The 22,491-nt window shown below is 40.2% G+C and overlaps 1 protein-coding gene and 1 non-coding gene across 10 annotated transcripts in view; both read right to left on the bottom strand.

Moving 5' to 3' along the window:
• Positions 1–22,404, bottom strand: part of LOC125099194 (myomegalin-like) — a 53,529-nt gene extending 31,125 nt beyond the window's left edge. For 5 of the 9 annotated variants that reach the window (XM_047728589.1, XM_047728594.1, XM_047728584.1 and 2 more), the window contains exon 1: positions 22,061–22,404. The gene's annotated coding sequence lies outside the window, so the exon portion shown is untranslated. Of the gene's footprint in view, positions 1–21,760; positions 21,871–22,060 lie in introns of all 9 variants that reach the window. The other 4 variants (XM_047728590.1, XM_047728591.1, XM_047728583.1 and 1 more) reach the window with 2 other exon arrangements.
• On the bottom strand, positions 13,908–13,981 carry TRNAN-GUU (transfer RNA asparagine (anticodon GUU)). The gene has a single exon. It is a non-coding gene; the product is annotated as a tRNA-Asn (tRNA).
• Positions 22,405–22,491: the final 87 nt, after the last annotated feature.

The raw sequence follows: 22,491 nt of genomic DNA, 5'->3' as shown, positions 1-22,491 counted from the left end.
GGGGTTTATCAATCTTATTCTTTCAAAGAACCAGCTCCTAGTTTCGTTGATTTGTTCTATTGTTTTTTTGGTTTCTATTTCATTGATTTCTGCTCTGATCTTTATGATTTCTCTTCTCCTACTGGGTTTAGGGTTTCTTTCTTGTTCTTTCTCCAGCTCCTTTAGGTGTAGGGTTAGGTTGTGTACCTGAGACCTTTCTTGTTTCTTGAGAAAGGCTTGTACCGCTATATATTTTCCTCTCAGGACCGCCTTTGTTGTGTCCCACAGTTTCTGAACCGTTGTGTTTTCATTATCATTTGTTTCCATGAATTTTTTCAATTCTTCTTTAATTTCCTGGTTGACCCATTCATTCTTTAGAAGGATGCTGTTTAGTCTCCATGTATTTGGGTTCTTTCCAAATTTCCTCTTGTGATTGAGTTCTAGCTTCAGAGCATTGTGGTCTGAAAATATGCAGGGAATGATCCCAGTCTTTTGATACCGGTTGAGACTTGATTTAGGACCAAGAATGTTATCTATTCTGGAGAATGTTCCATGTGCACTAGAGAAGAATGTGTATTCTGTTGCTTTGGGATGAAATGTTCTGAATATATCTGTGATGTCCATCTGGTCCAGTGTGTCATTTAAGGCCTTGATTTCCTTGTTGATCTTTTGCTTGGATGATCTGTCCATTTCAGTGAGGGGAGTGTTAAAATCCCCTACTATTATTGTATTATTGTCGATGTGTTTCTTTGATTTTGTTATTAATTGGTTTATATAATTGGCTGCTCCCACGTTAGGGGCATAGATATTTAAAATTGTTAGATCTTCTTGTTGGACAGTTCCTTTGAGTATGATATAGTGTCCTTCCTCATCTCTTATTATAGTCTTTGGCTTAAAATCTAATTGATCTGATATAAGGATTGCCACTCCTGCTTTCTTCTGATGTCCATTAGCATGGTAAATTCCTTTCCACCCCCTCACTTTAAACCTGGAGGTGTCTTCGGGTTTAAGATGAGTTTCTTGTAGGCAACATATAGATGGGTTTTGTTTTTTTATCCATTCTGATACCCGGTGTCTTTTGATTGGGGCATTTAGCCCATTAACATTCAGGGTAAGTACTGAGAGATATGAATTTAGTGCCATTGTATTGCCTATAAGGTGACTGTTATTGTATAGTGTCTCTGTTTCTTTCTGATCTACTACTTTTAGGGTCTCTCTTTGCTTTCAATATTTCCTGTAGAGCTGGTTTGGTATTTGCAAATTCTTTCAGTTTTTTGTTTTTCCTGAAGCTTTTAATCTCTCCTATTTTCAATGATAGCCTAGCTGGATATAGTATTCTTGGCTGCATGTTTTTCTCATTTAGTACTCTGAATATATCATGTCAGCTCTTTCTGGCCTGCCAGGTCTCTGTGGATAAGTCTGCTGCCAATCTAATATTTTTACCATTGTACGTTACAGACTTCTTTTCCCGGGCTGCTTTCAGGATCTTTTCTTTGTCACTAAGACTTGTAAATTTTACTATTAGGTGACGGGGTGTGGACCTATTCTTATTGATTTTGAGGGGAGTTCTCTGAACCTCCTGGATTTTGATGCTTGTTCCCTTTGCCATATTGGGGAAATTCTCTCCAATAATTCTCTCCAACATACCTTCTGCTCCCCTCTCTGTTTCTTCTTCTTCTGGAATCCCAATTATTCTAATGTTGTTTCGTCTTATGGTGTCACTTATCTCTCGAATTCTCTCCTCGTGGTCCAGTAGCTGTTTGTCCCTCTTTTGCTCAGCTTCTTTATTCTCTGTCATTTGGTCTTCTATATCGCTAATTCTTTCTTCTGCCTCATTTATCCTAGCAGTGAGAGCCTCCATTTTTGATTGCACCTCATTAATAGCTTTTTTGATTTCAACTTGGTTAGATTTTAGTTCTTTTATTTCTCCAGAAAGGGCTTTTATATCTCCCGAGAGGGTTGCTTTAATATCTTCCATGCCTTTTTCAAGCCTGGCTAGAACCTTGAGAATCATCATTCTGAACTCTATATCTGACATATTACCAATGTCTGTATTGATTAGGTCCCTAGCCTTTGGTACTGCCTCTTGTTCTTTTTTTTGTTGTGAATTTTTCCGCCTTGTCATTTTGTCCAGATAAGAGTATATGAAGGAGCAAGTAAAATACTAAAAGGGTGGCAACAACCCCAGGAAAATATGCTTTAGCCAAATCAGAAGAGATCCCAAATCGTGAGGGGGGAGAAAGGGGATAAAAAGGGGTTCAGAAAGAAAAAATAAAAAAAAAAAGAAACTATTAAAAAAAGAAAGCCAATAAAGAAAAAATATAAAAAGAGGAAAAATATATATATATATTAGATAAACTATTTAAAAAACGTTAAAAAAGAAAACGGTAAAAGTTAAAAAAAATTTAGCAGAAGAAGAGAAAAAGAAAAAAAAATTGAAAAAGAAAAAAAATTAAATTAACTGCAAGGCTAAAAAATCATGGGGAGAAAGCCATGAGTTCCGTGCTTTGCTTTCTTCTCCTCTGGAATTCTGCCGCTCTCCTTGGTATTGAAACTGCACTCCTTGGTAGGTGAACTTGGTCCTGGCTGGGTTTCCCGTTGATCTTCTGGGGGAGGGGCCTGTTGTAGTGATTCTCAAGCGTCTTTGCCCCAGGCGGAGTTGCACCACCCTTACCCGGGGCCGGGCTGAGTAATCTGCTCAGGTTTGCTGGGTTTGATTTCGGGAGCTTTTGTTCCCTGAGCGCTTTCCGTAGAGTTCCGGAAGACGGGAATGAAGATGGTGGCCTCCCGGTCTCCGGCCAGGAGGAGCCGAGAGCCGGGGGCCCCACTCCTCAGTGCGCCCTCAGAGAACAGCGCCCAATGACTCCCGTCACCCTGGCCTCTGGCCGCGCTCCGAGCTGACCGAGCCTGCGACCGGTTCAAGGCAACCCGAGCTGAGAGTCACTCCTCGGCTCTGTCTCTGTAGCCGGCTTCCCCGTTCTAATACCGGTAAGCTCTGCGACACTCAGACACCCCCAATCCTTCTGCGACCCTGCGGGACCTGAGGCCGCGCTGACCCCGCCCGGGCTTCACCCCAGTTAAGCCTCTGGAGCGATGTCCCTCAGCGGAACAGGCTTTTAAAAGTCCTGATTTTGTGCTCCATTGCTCCGCCGCTTGCCGGGAGCCGGCCCCTCCCCCCGCGGTCTATCTTCTCGTCGCTTTGGATTCACTTCTCCGCCAGTCCTACCTTTCAGATAGTGGTTGATTTTCTGTTTCTAGAATTGCTGTTCTTCTTCTCTTCAATCTCCCGTTGGATTTCTAGGTGTTTGCAATCTTTAGATAAGCTATTTAGCTGATCTCCCGCTACCCGAAGTAGTCTCAGCCTGCTACTTCTCCGCCATCTTGACTCCTCCTCCTCATCAGTTATTTTTTAATCAACCATCACATTTATAAAACTGATTTTAATCCAATTTCCATCTTCTAATGGAAATACAGGTACATTAGCTTTTTAAAAACATGTGTACTTTTAAAAAACTCTCCTCTCTGAAGTTCCCTTCCTTTTAGCTCTTTACACATACTTCAATTTTTTTTTTTTTTTTAAAGATTTTATTTATTTATTTGACAGAGAGAGATCACAAGTAGACGGAGAGGCAGGCAGAGAGAGAGAGAGAGAGAGGGAAGCAGGCTCCCTGCCGAGCAGAGAGCCCGATGCGGGCCTCGATCCCAGGACCCTGAGATCATGACCTGAGCCGAAGGCAGCGGCTTAACCCACTGAGCCACCCAGGCGCCCAATACTTCAATTAGATATTTTATACTTATTATTTTTCAATTACTAATTCCTCTTCAACTGGGTCCAAACTGCTGTTAAAACCATATGTTGTGGGGCGCCTGGGTGCTCAGTTGGTTGAGTATCTGCCTTCAGCTCAGGTCATGATCCCGGGGTCCTGGGATCAAGTCCCTCAGCTCCCTGCTCTGCGGGGAGTCTGCCTCTTCCTCTCCCTTTACCCCTCCCCCTGCTTGTGCTCTGTCTTTCTCTCACTCTCTCTCTCAAATAAAGTCTTTTTAAAAAACAAAACGAAAAACAAAAAAAAAACCAACCCATATGTTGCTTTTTAAAAATTAGTTATCACATATTTCTGTTCTAGGGTTTCCATGAGTTTTCAATAGATTCCTAAACTCCAGTGTAAATTTCCATCTTGTCATCTATATCCTTGAACAGCTATATATTTTAGTGTTCCTATCTTAGAAGTCCAGGAGCTCAGTCATGTAGTGAGTCAGTTTCTTTTGTTTGTTTGTTTTTCCCTCTCTTGCTCTTATTAGTTTGTATCATTGGAAAATGTCATTGATGATGGGCCTGATGTGTGAAGAACTATGGAGGCTTTGGATAATGTTATCTTTTGGGAGAGACAGAGAGGCAGATCACCTCAATCCATCTCATGGTTGAGCTGTTTTAGTTTGTACTGATTGGAAGTCTCAGTCCAATCTGGTTTTGCCTGCATTCTTAGCCAGTAGGTCTTTAGGGCTGCTGTCTGAGAGGTACCTTCTCTTTGGAGGGTCCTGAACGTCTATTTATATCTATATCCTCTGCATCATGGTATCACTGAAACTGCTTTTCTTTCAGCCCTACTCTGTTTGCCTTCATAGGTTCTTCCCTGCAGGTAGCTGAATTTGCAAATGCCTTGAGGGTGTGAACGTTGGAAACAGAAAACCTCAAGATTTAGCCTCCTGGAATGGAGAGATTGTCAGGGTGAGATGTCACGCCCTATTACATTGCAGACCCAAGAGGAAGAGAAAGAGACCTTGCAAGTAAGGGAATGTTACTTTACTCTTCCTGCAGGAGGAAGAAAGGCTTTCCTCCTGCCCCAGCAATAGCCCAGCCAATGAGGAACAGTCACAACGCAGCAATGAAAAGCCACTATACTTTGAACTCCCAGTTTACCGCAGTAGTAGACCTTTTTGTTTAGAACACCTCTACCCAACTATCCCTTTTACTTTATAAAAGACCTTTCTGCTCCTTTTTTGGTGGGAGTTGCCAGTGGTTTTGCTATAGCTTGCTTGTGGGTTACAACTTTCTTCTATTTTCCAATAAACATCTTTTGTTGGTAAAATAACTGGCAGTTTTATTTTTAAGGTTAACAAGGGCAAAACCTTTACCAAGCATCCAGCTCACATCCCTGGGCGCTACAGGGTCTTGGCTCCTCAAGTCACAATGGCAGGACAGCCCCACAGGTCTTCCCAGCGCCTCCACTATGCTTCCCCTCATGGATTAGTTATTTATTTATTCTAAAATTATATATATATTTTAAAGATTTTATTTATTTGACAGAGACAGAGAGAGAGGGAATATAAGCCAGCGGTGGGGGTGGGAAAGGGTGAAGCAATCTTCCTGCCAAGCAGAGAGCCTGATGTGGGGCTCGATCCCAGGACCCTGGGTTCATGACCTGAGCTGAAGGCAGATGCCCAACAACTGAGCCACCCAGGCGCCCCCATCATGAATTATTTAAAGTCTGCTATTTTTTTTTCTGATTCTTAGTAGCTGCCTTCTCCTCAGCTTCTCGGTCTCTGATTCCTGCCCAGGTCAATGTCCTGACGGGAAAAGGCAGAAAATTAATTTTGCTCCAATGAGCACCTCTCTCTCTTTTTTTTCTCTCTTGCTGGCTCTGTGTGTCCTAGCTGCACTGGTGGTCTTCCAAAGACTTCAAACAATTCCTTTAAACCAGATTTTATCTACTTTTTGCAGTGTATGGGCTGGTTTGCTACACATACTCCTCATCACTGAGGAAATCTACAAATTCTAGGTAAATTAAATGTTCCTACTTTCATTTCTTAAAAACAACAAAAATAGATTACTGGTATGCACTTGGACTTTAATCTTAAAGTATTTAGGGTAAGTCTGTTATAGTAACGTAACAAAAATTTTTTTTTAAAGATTTTATTTATTTATTTGACAGAGATCACAAGTAGGCAGAGAGGCAGGCAGAGAGAGAGAGAGAGAGAGAGAGAGAGGAGGAAGCAGGCTCCCCGCTGAGCAGAGAGCCCAACGTGGGACTTGATCCCAGGACCTGGAATCATGACCCGAGCAGAGGCCTTAACCCACTGAGCCACCCAGGCGCCCCTAACGTAACAAAATATTTTAAAAAGAAGTTAAATTGTAAATGTAAACTGGCATAAAGTATAAAAGGTAATTTAATTCTCATCGCAGCATTTCAAAGTAAATATTATCTCTATTGTTATAGAGGAGGAAGCTGAAATATGAAAAAACCCCAAATTTGACTGGCAGGCCAGAGCTAATACAAGAGGCAAGATCAAACCAAAGTCTATTGGATGTCAAAGCCCCCAAACTCATGTTCAGTGAGATTTAAAATAGATGTTGGAAAATAATTTTAAAAAAATGTAAAGCAAAACAACTGTCATTCTCTTAAATGTAAGATACTATTTGTTAAAAGATGTACTATAAATAAAGAAAAAATACTACACATTAAAAAAAAATAGATGTTGGATTACAGTGCATGACCACACTGAAATGAGCTTTCACAGTTGGAGAGGAAGATGAGAGAATATTTCGGGTCACTCTTTGGTAGGGACCCTTCAGCGGTCTTTGCTGGGGAGGCCGAAGGGCTAGCATTGAAGCAGAGCTCCAATCTCCACAAGCATTCCTTGGAGGCATGGGCAGGGGCAGTCTTTAGAACAACCTGCAGCAACTCTGGGGCTGGAATGATCAATGCAAGACCAGGTTTACCACTGCCCTGCAGTAGCCGAGGCATGGAATTGCTTTTCTTTACCAGTCCAGGGAAAGCAGGAAAGTCTTTCTCTCAAAGCTGCTTATTCTAGTGATGAACTAAATCAACTAAAATGAGTTTAATGATGAGTAGGAAGTCAGGACTTTGGAATAAAAATATCTTATGTACAACTGACTAATGAGTTGGGTCTGCATTTTCCAATATGGTGGCCACTAGAAACATGGGAATTGAACATTTGAAATGTGGCTAGTGCTGAGAAACTGGATTTTATTTAGTTAACAATAATTAATTTAAATTTAAATAGCCACATGTGGCTAGTGGCTATAGTACAGGACAGCACGGGTTACAGAATAACCATTTTACCATAAAATCATTTGATTTCCCTGTAGCAAGAAACAGATTTAATAAGATCTCACACTCCAGAACAATTCTGAATGGCTTTCTCCACTTGCCTTGATACATCTGAATGTCAGTTCAGCCCCAGGGGCCACCTCTTCTGCTGCCTCTGCTTCCTCATCAGATCCACACACCCATCCCAAGTGAACGGGAGCCCCAGCCAGTCCTGCCCTCTCACAGGTGGAGTCTCAGTCCCTGGTCCCAGGTTCTACACAGGTGGTGGCTTCACACCTTCCTGCCAACTAAATGAGTTATATTGCTCCAGCACTGTGTTGGCCCAAGTGTGAGGTGGTGGTCATTGCAGTTTTCCTGTTTTTGAAGGCCCCTGGGAAAAGAGAGTGCAAATCCAGGCTCTGGTTGGTGGGAGTCCACATAAAGCTGGGTAATCTATGCTAATTAGGTGACTTAAGAGTAAGATAGTCTTGTCAGCCATTGTGGATCTGTGGTAGATGTTTTTGTCCCACCCCCAGGACATTGGATTTGATTCCCCAGAAGAGTGTTTACTGAATTTTGCAAAGCTAATCTCTCTATTGCACAGATAAGATTGCAGTATAAAAGTGGAAGTTAAAGAAATAATGTTCTTAGAGGACAGAGGAGCATGAAGCTTTGTGGGAGGACCTGAATGGTGACAGAAAAGCAACCTTTAACAGGAGCCAAATGGCTGAACCCAGGGAAGCTCTAGCACCTCAGGGCCTTTGACTCTACTTGCTATTTCCTCTTCATTGCCCAAGTTCCTCCTGAGAGCAAGAGTATCCTGGAGCAAAGCAAAAGCAAAATGGGTTATTAATTGTTGATTCAATTTCTTTAAGAGATACATGTCTGTTCAGATTATCTATTTCTCCTTGTATAAATTGGGTAGATTATGTCTTTCAAGGAACTGGTCCATTTCACCTGAGTTATCACATTTGTGGCCATAGTTTTTCACAATATTCCTTTATTACCTTTTAATGTCCAAGGGATCAGGACTGATGGCCTCTTTCATTTCTTAGATTAGTAATTTGTGCCTTTTTTTCATTGATTAGAGGTTTATTAATTTTATTGATCTTTTCAAAGATCCAGCTTTTGGCTTTGTTGTTTTTCTCTACTATTTTCCTGTTTTCAATTTCATTGACCTCTGCTTTGTTTCATTTCATTATTCATTATTCATTTTTCATTCATTCATCACTTATTATTCATTATTCATTTCATTATGCATTACTATTTCATTTCTTCTGTTTACCTACAATTTAATTTGTTCTTCTTACTCTAGTTTCCTAAGGTTAACCTACTTTGCATCCTAGCCTAGGCTTTCCAAGGAGAATAAATTTCATTATCAGTTTTGCAAACCTTAGCTAACTAAGCGGCCTTTTGGTTATTTTTACTCAGTTATAGGAAATGTAAAGTACACTGTGCAGTTAAGAGTTCCTTTATTAATGTAAACTCACCTGAGTAACCACCACCTGGACTAAGGTATATTACATTTGCAAACTCTGGAAAGCTTCCTCATGCCTCTTCCCAGGCAACATTCCACAGAGTTAGACTTCCTTAAATTTCTATTACCATTTAGTTTTGCTTGTTCTTTGCCTTCACATAAATGGAATCAGAAAGTAAATACTGTGGGGTTTTGTGTGTGTGTGTGCAGGCATGGGGGGTAATCTGACTATTCACTCTAAACTATGGTATAGATTTATTCGTATTATTTTCACAGATTTTCATTGTTGTGTGTATTCCATCATATGATTATATCACAATATATTTAGTCTGCTCTTGTTGCACATTTGATTTGTTTCCAGATTAGAGTCATTTGGAACAAAGCAATTATAAACATTATTTACATGCTTTTTGGTGAACATACGCATACCTTTGTCTAAAGCAGTGTTCTCCATATGCTAGCTAAAAGTAATTTTATATTTTCTAATAGCCACATTAAAAAATAAAAATAAGTGAAATAATTTTTAAAAATACTTTATTAGAGAGAGAAAAAGCGAGAGCATAAGTGGGAGAGGGACAGAGTGAGGGAGAGGGAGAAGCAGCCTCCCCACTGAGCAGGGAGCCTGACAAGGGCTCCATCCCAGGACTCTGGGATCGTGACCTGAGTCAAAGGCAGATGCTTAACCACCTGAGCCACTCAGGCACCACTAAATGAGATAATTTTAATAATATATTTTATTTAGCTAGATATATCAAAAAAATCCCATTTCAACATGGGACACTAACCATAATGTTCAACAGCTATATGTGGCTAGTGACAATTAGGTCAGCAGCATGGTTCCAGGCTATTTAGATAAAATTGGAATTGTTGGGTCATAGGATATATACATATATGCCTATTTCCCTATCTATATTTATATCTGTTTCTACATTTATATTTACAGCCACTTTTTTTTTTTTAAGATTTTGAGCAGAGAGCCCAACATGGGGCTCGATCCCAGGACCCTGGGATCATGACCTGAGCCAAAGGCAGAGGCTTTAACCCACTGAGCCACCCAGGCGGCCCTACAGCCACTTTTTAAAAAGATTTTATTTATTTGAGAGAAAGGGAGAGAGTATGAGAGGGGAGGGGTTAGAGGGAAAAGCAGACTCCCTGCTGAGCAGGGAGCCCAGATGTGGGACTAGATCTAGGGACTCCAGGATCATGACCTGAGCCGAAGGCAGTTGCTTAACCAACTGAGCCACCTAGGCACCCCTACAGTCACTTTTAGTAGTGTCAAATAATTTTCCAAAATTGTTGTACTAAATTAATTTCCACCCAAAGTGAATGAGATAATTATGAGTACATAATTCACTCTCATAAACTGTTGATCTTTAAACAAAGCCTTTCTCCAAGAAATTATATTAAAACAAAATAGGCGAGAGGGGAGAAAGAAAACAGAGAATAATGAATTTCTCTCTCTCTTTCCCCTTCTTTCTGTTTTGTTCATAAGCTGATATTCTGGAATCTGTAAAAGGACAAGCTAAGCAGTCTACCCTGGGAGCAATTTCACTGGGTCATGAAGGAAACCAATTTCAGTGATTTGGAGGTTTTCTGAATAGAATTGAAAGTTTAGCTAAAAACTGCACATGATAAGTTATCTCTTCCAGTGTCCATCCATTGAAGCCAGATTTGTACCTTTTCCTTTTCAGAATTTTTTTTTTTAAAGATTTTATTTATTTATTTGTCAGAGAGAGAGAGGGAGAGAGAGCAAGCACAGGCAGACAGAGTGGCAGGCAGAGGGAGAGGGAGAAGCAGGAGCAAGGAGCCCGATGTGGGACTTGATCCCAGGACGCTGGGATCATGACCTGAGCCGAAGGCAGCTGCTTAACCAACTGAGCCACCTAGGCATCCCCCTTTTCAGAATTTTTAAGCTGTCAGTGTTTGGTCAAAATTCTGCTTCAAATGGAGCCAATTTGACCATGAGAGCCTCAGTCTCTTTTTGATACATCGATTGTGTATTAGCACAGGATATGCAAATCATATGTTCTAGTTTAAGAACAAGCCAGAAAAGAAATTTGCATACACTACAAACTGGTGAAATTCAGAATCTTGGCTCAGATCCTTAGCATGTTAGTTTCTTAATAAGATATAAGCAATTGCCTTTTTCCTTTCTTTTCTTTTCTTTTCTTTTTTTTGGTAGTAGTAGTAGCAATAGTTAGAATGGTCATATGACTATGGTCCAGGCAGCATTTTGATGTGAACAGGGTAAGTAATTTGATTACTCAAAAAGAATAATGTCAGGGAATCACATAGAAAAAGCACAAAGTAATTACCTATGAAAATTGGAAGGAGCCAAATACTCTCTGAAAATCTAAACATAAATAGTAAAATTTCTTTTCTTTGGTTGAAGTACTTAGTTTCTCTTATTTTCAATTTATATAAGTGATTATTAGTATCCATAAGCCAATCTGGGAAGTACCTCCTTTGAATTGTTAGAGACCTATCTGTGCCCTCCAGAAGAAAACGAATTATTGCAATTACTTTCCTTAGAAAACAATTTACAACTATACAATGGAAAAAGCTCCTAAAACTACTGGGCATTTGAAAAAAACTAATTATAGAAAGTAATAACACCACTGAAAGGAAAAAAGGCAATGGTATTTATTAAAAATGTTTATTATGAGGAGCATAAAAGGAAATAACTATGTACCACTAAGTGTTTGGAGAAGACACTCTGCTGGAAATCTGAGTAATTTTGTGATAGCCTTTTCAGTGCGGTAGGGCCTTCTCAGAGTCTTTTGCATTATGGTCACTGAATTTTATTGGTTTTTAAAAATCAATTTTAAGAGGATTTTTTCTTCTTTTAATAAAAGGATGAACTAGTTAACAGTTCTGGAAATTATTAAATCTTGTTTATATAACTGTCAGAAGCCCTATTTGTTGACTTAATTGCCTAATTTCAATGACATAGCCTTTTCCTCCTTTCTTTAGCCTGATTTAAACAGTTGTGAAATTATTCTATCATTTAGTAACTTCAGTATAGACTACAAAAACAGGCTAATGGATACCAGAAATTCAGTTTCTTTTCTTTTCCACACTCCCCATTATGTAGAGCAATTTATTAAAGTCAAGAGACTTGACTTAGGGGAGAATCACTGTGTGTTGAGATAATTCTTGGTATAGAAAGTATTCCACTTTTGGGTCCACAGAATTTGGATCAGATGTGAACAAATTCTCAACACTGCAGACTCAAACATGAGAAAATACCAAAAACCTCAGGATAAAGGGCCAATCACAGAAGACTTGCAGATTAGATTATATCTGTCATCTACCATCCAACAGAGAATAGATCCTTGTGAACCACCACCCAGCAGAGATCATCTCTCAATGTGCATTTTATCAAAGCAAAACCAGAATTCCACACTGATACCACTGATGGGAAAAAATAATTGACAGTGTATAAATGAGAAAGAAGACGACTTATCTAAGAATTACACATAGTATGTAAAAGTCATAGAGCTCAATTTCTGCTCCTGAGGGTCAACAGAAAAATCAAGGGAACATGAACCAATGGCTGTAACACAAGGTGCCCCTGTCAGATGCAGATTTCTCTTGGCTAGAATGATGTGTCTCAGGTATGTTTTTTGTGGAAATAGCTGCCAAAAACTGTAAAGGAATAATGCAGTGTTAAGTGATGGTTGATTTTATGTGTTAATTTGCCTAGGTCACAGCACCCAGATATTTGGCCAAACAATATTCTAGATGTTCCTGTAAAGGCATTTTTAAGTGAGATTAACATTTAAACCGGTAGACTTTGATTAAAGCAGATTTTAGTCTATTGATTTAGGCCCTCCATAATGTGAGTGGGCTTCACCCAGCCAAAGGCCTTAGCAGAGAAAGACTAACCTTCCTTAAAGAGAAAATTTTGTCAGCAGAATGCCTTTGGAGTCAAACTTAGCCTTTTGTGGGTCTCTAGCCTGACATCCTATCCTGCAAGGCCAAAGCCTCCACAGTTGTGTGATCCAATTCCTTAAAATAAGTCTCTGTCTTCCTTACTCTATGATCCATCTATCTTATCAATTAGTCTGTCTATCTGCCTACCTACCTACTTACCTACCTACTTATCGGAAGTGCTAAGGATGAATTAGTATGTTGTATATATTAGTTCTGAATTGATTGTTTATCTGGAGAATCCTAATACAGACAACATACTAATTCACCCTTGCTATTTATAGAGAGAGGGGAAGAGGAACAAACCTCTGGGACTAGTGAGTTTCTTCTCCCTCTGGGTAAACTGGCACAAAGAGGACACGCTAGCCAGTCTTCTCTGCACTGGTTGACAGGGCTCCACAGAAATCAATTACAGGTATATAAAAATATCTTGGCAGTTTAGTAGAGGAGTAGATGCAGAGATACCTACTGCTTAATGCCCACCATGTCATCTGCTGTACCTCCCTGTTAGTTAAGTCAGGAGGACAACACTCCCTTTATTAGATGACCAAAGATAAGTGTATAGAAAGTGTGTTGTGCTAGCAAGAGTATGAGGAAAAGAATTCTCCTAGTTAGAAAAATAAATTGAACTATAAATTGGTACCACTACAATTGATGGCAAATTTACAGGATTTATTATTTACATTAAAAAACATACTGTAACCACTATGACAGAGCAATTGCACTTATAGGACTCTATCCTATAGAGATACTTGTGTAAGTGGCAAAAGAGATGGGTACACGGATAATGACTGCAGGATTATTGGATTGTTGTAAGATCAACTTATTTTTATGATTTAAAAAAAAAACTTATTTGACAGAGATCACAAGTAGGCACAGAGGCAGGCAGAGAGAGAGGGGAAGGCAGGCTCCCTGCTGAGCCAAGAGCCCAATGTGGGGCTCAATCCCAGGACCCTGGGATCATGATCTGAGCCAAAGGCAGAGGCTTTAACCCACTGAGCCACTCAGGCGCCAGATCAACTTATTTTTAAAAATAAAATGTAAAAGTTTAAGTAACAGTACAAAGAAATGCCTTCATCAAAAATAATGCAGAAGATAATGATAACAATGCTCACAATTCCACTGATAGCATTATTGATTGAACACTTACTAAATAGACACATCCCGCAAGATACTATTATGCAGTTGAAAAATTGAGGTACATAAAATTTGTTACTAGCCCAAAAAAATAAGATCCCATCCCACAAAACATGCTCTTTAGGACAGATTACACCAAGCCTCTCTTGTTCCTTGTTTCTCAGAACTTCTCTGTCTCCTATGTTTCTTCTGGCAGATCTTCGGGGAGGACAGGGGAGCTCCAGAAGGGGCCCTTATATCACTTGAAGGGAGGGAAATGAGGTATTTCGCGCTTTGCCGAGGCGAATCTGCGAAAACCAAACAGAAGTAAAGAAGAAAAACAAACTCCACACCGTCCCTGGGTGGGTTTGAACCACCAACCTTTCGGTTAACAGCCGAACGCGCTAACCGATTGCGCCACAGAGACACAATGCACTCTCTTTCTTCCTTATAATAGTGATTCCTCCCGAATCGCAAATGGCCACCAGTCCCTGCTGTGTGATTCGGCAGGCTCCAAAGCCTTGGAAAACCGGAGATTAGAGTGACAAATCAAGCCGTCTTTCGGGTTTGAAACCGGTGCATTGGGTGATTCCGAAACTGGGGAAAGCAAACGGCCTCGCCCCGCCTTGCCCCTCAGAAGCCAGAACCTTTGAAGACACCCGGACCGCGACCCTGCCACCCCTCTACGCCCTAGGCTGTGTCGAGGGGGGCCCAAGGGAAGCTGAATGCCCAGGACATTCAATTAGGACTTGCTGAATTAACGCATTTTAGAGTTTGAGCATACAAAGGGACAATGGCTACACCACATGTATATATGTTATGCAGTATGTTACATATACACAAATATATAAAAATATATATATAGAATATTTAAAATATACAAATATATATAGAATATATAAAAAATATATAGAATATATAGACTTTCTCTCTTTATATATAGACTCTGATGAACTCTGGTCCTCCAGCTGCAGCAGCCCCCCAGGAAGCAGCCTGCTAGAAGTCTGCAGATTTGTAGAAAGTCAGGCTTTTAACTCTAGTAACAATCCAGGAAGCTAAAAAATAAAATTGTGGAACAATTGGCTCAAAATGGCCAGGATTTGATTAATAACTTAATAATTAATTACTTCCCTAATTTTTATCCCCATTGCAACCTAGGACCACCCAGAGAAAGTCAAATATGCCCGCTAACCAGTCATACAGGACGCTCAGCTTCTAGTTACCTACTTACAGCTTTCCCATGCCAACAGCCTCCAAGGAGGGCACACCTTAAGTCCTCCCTTTTTCCTACTATAAAGCTTTCCCACTCCCCCCGCAGCTTTAGACTTAAAACGCAAGTGACCATGGCTGATGGCCTTGCTTTAGCAAGTTCTGTATAAACAATCTTTACTTTTCTCCTTTGGTTGGTCTTCATTTTTTCCCCCGTACATTGTCACTGTTAAGCTTTTAATCCTTTGAAGAACTCTGAGAACTGAAATAGAAAAATGTTTTTAAAAGGGGGAAGTTCTTTTCTAAAGATTTTTTTTTTTAAAGATTTTACTTATTTATTTGACAGAGATCACAAGTAGGCAGAGAGACAGGCAGAGAGAGGGGATAGGAAGCAGGCTCCCCACTGAGTGGAAAGCCCGATGCGGGGCTCCATGCGGGGCTCGATCCCAAGACCCTGGGACCATGACCTGAGCCGAAAGCAGAGGCTTTAACGTACTGAGCCACCCAGGCGCCCCTAAAGATTTTATTTTTGTCAACTGATTTCGAAGCCTGCAATGTCCCATGGGCTGGGCAGCAGAGGGACGTACAGCACGCCATCTGTGCAGCTTAAACTCCAGCGCTCAATTCAACCGCATTCCGCATTCTGCCTTCAGTGGGGTCCATAGGGTCAGTGTGAGGGAGCAGAAAAAGGGTTGAGGCCAAAAGGGAACCTTCAGGAGACTGGAAAGAAGTAGGAGAGGCATGATTGAAGACAAGGAGACCTCCCAAGAGGCTTGTGGAGATGCACTGGCCAGATCCTGGGAGATGAAAATGGTTTTTCATTTTGTATCAGAATGGGGAGAGAGAAATGGAGAGAGAGGACCCGACAGAGAGAAAAGTGCAAGAACCTGTAGTTGTTCAAGAACAAAGCAAGAAAATATTGTGAATATTTTGCATCAAAATTATTAAAGGACACACACCAATTGCTAGCATCTTTGCTGTGTGCTGTGATGGTATAGTGGTTAACACTCTGCATTGTGGTTGCAGCAACCCTGGCTCGAATCTGAGCCACAGCAGTATTTGGCCTTTGTGAAGGCTCTTTGTGTTGTGCACTTAAGACCCTGATTGTGTTCCACATGAATTAGACTTCAATATGTACAATTAGAATGAAAGCTGGGTTGGAGGGGCAGAGAATGGTATGGAAATTGGGTTTTATTAGATTTTATTGTACAAACTCATAAAAAGCTCATTGTCATAGTGTCTAAAAAGGCCCCATCAACAGCTACAATATCTCAACCAGAAAAAGTTTCATGTCTACACCGTTACGTAAGTGGAAGCTACAGATGGCTCTTTCTCTTTTGGGATTGCTCTGTGCATGCTCAGATATAGGGCATGGTTCTGGAAGACAGAATACCTGACCCCAGTTTAGTGCACAATAGGGTTTCCTCCCCTTATAACTGCAAAGTATTAGGGAGCCACCGCAAACCTTGATCTTGGGCCACAAAAGGTGGTAAGGGGATTAACACCAGGGCTAAAACACGTACCAAATGTGTTCAAGAAAGATGCCAGATACTGCCATGACTCAGATTCGAGCCGAGGTTGCTGCGGCCACAACACAGAGTACTAACCACTATACGATCACGGCACACCATATACCTGACTGCATCTGGCGTGCCTCCTTTAGCATTTTTGATGTAAAAACATCCACACCTAGTTAAAGCTATACAAAATTTCCATCAGCCCAGAAACATCAGTACAGCCCTTTCCAGCCAATTCCTACCTACTTGTGCTGTGTTTAAGCAAACCATTCTGATTTTTTTTTGTTGTTCTGAAAGGGCCTTATTTATATTTTAGCAACAAGTTAGATAAGTAACTTTGCTAACTGGCAATCAAGATTTTGAGCCCAAGAGAAAAGAAAAAAATCACAAGACCCCAAACAGGCATAATCATTGTTATTTTTAAGAATTAATTTATTTTTTAAAAGTAATCTCTACACCCAACATGGGGCTAGAACTCACGATCCCTGAGATGAAGAATCTGATGCTCTATGGACTGAGCCAGGTGTCCCAAATCACTGTTATTTTTTTAAAAGAAGATTTATTTATTTTTGATAGAGATGGAGTAAGGTGGGGGTAGGAGAGAGGGAGAGAGAATCCTGAAGTAGACTTCCCACTGAGTGTGAAGCCCAGCTCGGATCCAATCCCAGGACCCTTAGATCATGACCTGAACCAAAATCAAGAAACAGTGCCTCAACCCATGAAGCCACCCAGGCACCCCACTGTCATTTTCCAATGAACATTTTATATATGCAAAATAAATTCAGTTACAATGTACTATAGCACTGTGAACTGAACTAATCTAAAAGCAACATCACAAAGTTCCATGATTATCCAGAGTATCCAGGTTTTTATCTTTAATACCATTCCCAGAAGGCGGTGATTCATTAACAATCCACTAGGGTCTTTTAAAAACACCCACAGTTGGCTTGAAGGAATTCCCACTGGCATGAGTTGTGATACTTTGAGTATGAGAAAGAACTGTGATTTTTGTGCAGGGGTCAGTGAACTATGGCCTGCTGGCCAAATCCCACACACGGCTTGTTTAGTAAATAAAGTTTTATTGGAACACAACCATACTTATTCATGTATGTATTATCTATGGCTGCTTTTGTAATCCAACGGCATTGTTGAGTAGTTTCAACAAAGCCTAAAATACTTACTACTGGGCGCTTTACAAAAGAAAGTTTGCTGACCCCAGTCTAGTGGATTGACTTAATTAAGTAATATTGGAGCCGGTGAAGTCATTTGCATGCTGAAGTATTTAAGTTCAATGTAACTTACTTTAAAATGGTTCAACAAAAACATATAATTAAGTAGATTAAACGGTTCTGATTTCTATCTCCAGAGGTTAATGTTGACTATTTCTAAAATTCACAGAAGTGAATGTATTTTTTTTTCTGAGATGCATCCATGCTGTTGAGTTTATTATTACAGTGTTCTTGATGAATGTTATTCCTGTGCTCATACTGCTATTGATGGATACTTGGATAATTTATAGTTTTGGCCATTGTGAACAAGGTCCTTACACATGTGCATTCATTTTTTGAGTATATACTTTGTAGCGGAATTGTTGGGTCATGGGGTTGGTGTAAATTTAACTTTATTAGGAACAGCCAATTTTCCAGAATGTGTGATTTTACCTTGTCAACAGCAACGACAAGGAACTCTTGTCAGCAGTTGGTGTTCTCCCTCTTTAAAAGTTTACTGATTGCTGTGAGTGCATAAAGGTAGTATCTCACTGTGGTTTTAATTTGTGCTTCCCTAATAAATAATGATATAAGTAAGCATCTTTCCTTATGTCTTTTGGCCATTTAGAAATTATCTTTTGTGAAGCAAGCCTATTCTGGTATTTTGCTAATTTTTAATGTTTTGGCTTTTATTACTGATTTCTAAAAGTTCTCGGTCCATTCAATTTGAGTCATGTTCAGATAAGAATATTGCAAATATCTTTTCCTACTCTATGGATTGCCTTTTTACTTTCTTATGGTGTTTGTTTGTTTTTTAAATTTATTTGACAGAAAGAGAGAGATCACAAGCAGGCAGAGAGGCAGGCAGAGAGAGGGGAAACAGGCTCCCTGCCAAGCAGAGAGCCCGATGCGGGGCTCAATGCAGGGATCGATCTCATTCCAGGACCCTGAGATCATGACCTGAGCCGAAGGCAGAGGCTTAACCCACTGAGCCACCCAGGTGCCCCTCTTATGGTGATTTTTGATGAACATAAGTTTTTACTTTTGACGGAATCTGATTTATTTTTTCTTTTATTGTTAAGCTAAGACATCTCTTCTGCCCAAGACTGTAAGTACATTTTCCCACATTTTCTTCTAGAAATTTTAATGTATTAGTTTTCAGCTTTAAAAATTGTGATTAATTTTCTGACCTCAGCACAATACTTAACCACTTCAGCATAAGAATCTTTAGCTTGCTTGCAGATCACAAACCTCCCAGAAATTTTTATAACCTTTGATGTAAAAACATTCATAAGTTTCCCGTTCTGCTCTTTGTTGACTACAGATCTTTGTGTTTCTATCGCTCACTCCTCTTTTGCCCTCTCTTTCCTTCTCTCTTCTCTTCTCACCTCTACCTACATCTGAGAAAATCAGAAATACCTAAGACTGAGAAGAAGAAAGATCTGATGATCTATCTGTGCTCAGGAGCACAGGCTCTAGTTTTTAAATCTGATTCTGTCCTTGTGTGGCCTTGGAGAAGTAACTTAAATTTTATGTGCCTCAATTCTTTCTTCTGTAAAATGGGGCTAATAAGGGGCGCCTGGGTAGCTCAGTGGGTTAAACCTCTGCCTTCAGGTCAGGTCAGGTCATGATCTCAGGGTCCTGGGATCAAACCCCAAATTGGGCTCTCTGCTCAGGGGGGAGCCTGCTTCCCCTCTCTCTGTGCCTGCCTCTCTGCCTACTTGTGATCTTTCTGTCACATAAATAAAATATTTTTTTTAAAAAATGGGCTAATAAGAGTAGCTACTTCATTCTGTTGTTGGCTGTGCCTGAATTTAGTAGCTGCTCAATAATATCATAATCAGGATCATCATCCCCATTGTCATTATCCTCTGCATTATTTTTGAAAATAATTGTGCTGATATTTTGCACTTTAGTTTTGCTTCTCCTAGAAATTCCTGTGAATGGAATCATGGAGTATGTATGCTGTTGTATTCTGCATAATGTCTCCAAGTTTTATTTATTGTGGAGTATATAAAAATTCGTGCCATTTGGGTGCTGGGTGGCTCAGTTGTTAAGTGTTTGCCTTCAGCTCAGGTCGTGATCCTAGGGTCCTGGGATAGAGCCCCATATCTGGCTCCCTGCTCAGTGGGGAGCCTGCTTCTCCCTCTCCAGCCGCCCTGTGCTTGTGTTCCCCCTCTCGCTGTCTCTCTCTGTTATAAATAAAATCTTAAAAAAAAAAAGCTCATTACTTTTTATTGCTGAATAATATCCTATTATATGGATATACCACAATCTGTTTATCAGTGTCCTGATAGTGGACACTTGAGTAGTTTCTAGTTTGGGCTATTGAGAATTAAAACACTATGAACATTCTTGTTACAATCTTTTTGGTATGGACATATGTTTTCAGTTCTCTTGGAAGAATATCTAGGTGAAGGATTTTATGGGAATAAAGGGATGTTTATGTAAATTTGTTTAAATGTATAAGAAACTATAAAGCCAAAATGCCTATAACACATTCCCACTAAAAATGTGGGAGAGTTCTAGTTGTTCCACATCTTCACAAAGATTCGGTGTTTTTCAGACTTTTTTAGCCGTGCTACTGGGTGCAGTGGTATTTCAAAGCAGTTTTAATATCTATATCCCTAAGTAGTGATACTGAGCACTCTTTTATGTGCTTACTGGCCATTGGTTTATCTTTCTGTCTGAAGTGTTTAAGCTTTTTCCCATTTTTAAAAAATGGGTGTTTCAGTTTCTAATATTGGTTATAGGAGGTCATTTTATATTCTGGAGATAGGGTCTTTGTCAGATATGTTCTGTGAATATTTTGTCCCTGTCTGTGATTTGGCTCTGCCTTTTCACTGAATGGTATCTTTAATGAGAAGACATTTTTAATATTTTAATTATTTTATAATTTTAACATTTAATATTTTAAGTATGACTGTTGTTAAAGTCTAATTTAATATTTAATTAGACTAAAAGTTTAATATTTTAAAAGTCTAACTTATTATTTTTATATTTAATATTGTTAAAGTCTAGCTTATCATTTTTCTTCTTTGTTTTTGGTGTGTGATATTTATTTTGCTTACCACCAGGTCATAAGGATAGTCTCATGTATTTTATTCTAAAACTTTATAGTTGTAGTGTGTATGATTTGGTCTATGATCCAACTCAAATTAGCTTTCATGTATATAGTAAAGTAGGGATTGTAGGTTTTTTTCACTATGTAGATATCTTGTTCCAATGCTATTTGTTGAAATGATAGTCCTTTCCCCTTTGAATTGCTTTAGTGTCTCTTTTTGGAAAATAATTTGGCCAGAGAAGAGAGGTCTATTTTACATGTCTCAATTCAGTTCTTTTTATTTACACGTGTACCCTTCTGCCACTCCCACTCGGTCTTGTTTATAGTAATAAGCAGCTTAATAGTAAGTCTTAAAGTCTTCCAGGTTTGATTTTTTCAGAGCTCAATAAATTTTGAAATGTGTACATAACAAAGTAGCCACCACACAAATAAGAATCTGCAGTCACTTAACTTCTCTCATTTCATTGTAAGACATAGGTCCTCACATATTATATCTGATCCCTTTGCCAAAGACCCTCTATTGCAGCTCCCAGAAAAAATAAATCTCCAGTTTCCTTTAGAGACAAAATGTCTGCAACACTCAACCATGAATCTAGATTCTTATTGAAAAAAAAGTTCATTTTCCAGGTGTTTGGCTAGAGCAAACTTTTCTATTATTTATGACCATAAATACAATGTTTGGTTTGGAATTCTCTATTCTTTGTGGGAGATCAAATTCCAGGAGGGCCTCTAATTAACTGGACTGATAGTTGTTGACCATGAGGTTGAAATTGGAGGCTATGTAAAAATTGACTTTTTAAAAATTGCATTAGAAAAGATTAGGGGTAGATGCTGAGAAAAGGTGTAAGGAAGAGTAGGTTGGAACTAGAAAGTCGAATTTTAGTTCTTGCAGTGATTGTCAGGTTTTATAGAAAGAGAAGCTAGTGGTTACCTATCCAAGGGGATAAAAACCTTTAGTGGAAACAACCACTAAATACTGGCCATTAAATACAGGCCATTTTATGATGCTTTCCCATTTATACATAATTTCTTTCCCATTTTTGTAAAACTGGCAGGCTTCATGTGCTTGTTATATAACTTTTAAAATATGTATTTAAATTAAAGCCTATGAAAATTAAACTATTCCTCACAAACGTCCTAAATTTATCTTAAATTCAACCAAAGATGTATTTAAAATAACATTGGCCCAGCCTAAGAGACAAACCCACCTGGCTGAAGTGCAGTTCCTGGGAGTGTGTGATTCTCAGCTGTAGCTGCTTTCTCTAGTTTCCCCCACACCTGGAAGACCTCATTCAAAAACTACCAGAAACCGTATCTTCTGTTAAGAGATTTTAAAGTACTCTTACTTCAAGGAAGGGCATTAAAAATAAATTTACCAGTTGCATCCTTGGAATCCACGGAAAGCCCAAGGGGGGAGACGTTCAAATGCCAAAAGGAGCAGCGGCTGCTTACTCGTGGGTGGCCAGGCCAAGGCTTTGGCTCCCACTGGAGAGGGGGACTCGACTCACCGTCACCCGCGACCGAACCCCGATTTCATCTTCATGCGGTTTTTAGATGAGGAAAATCGCATGGAGTTCTTCCTTTCTCTCGGCTCTGTTTCCAGCTCTCCCGTTCTGTCTCTTCCAGAGCGTTCTGGGAAGCTAATATCGGACAGGACCGAAAGGGGAGGCTGCCCTTCTCCTCCGGGTCCCTCCCGCTGGGGCGTCTTGGGTGCTCAGTCCGGCCGGGACGTTAGGGCCCGCGGGTGCGGACTGCTGGGCCGCGAGGGCAGCGGGCGCGGAGCCCGAGAATTCGCTGCCGGCGGCCGCGCGCATCGCATGCGCGTCGCAAGTCCGACCTATTTCATCGACGCCGCCCGCAGTTGGCGTGCGGGAGGCACTCAGGAGTGCGGGCCTCAGACCCGCGAGAGGGCCCGCGCTGGAGGGGCCCGGCCCTGCCC

Source organism: Lutra lutra, chromosome 4 (assembly GCF_902655055.1).
Source record: "Lutra lutra chromosome 4, mLutLut1.2, whole genome shotgun sequence".
NCBI lineage: Eukaryota > Metazoa > Chordata > Mammalia > Carnivora > Mustelidae > Lutra > Lutra lutra.
The sequence above is the reverse complement of the archived record's forward strand: the minus strand, read 5'-3'. Positions and strand labels throughout refer to the sequence as shown.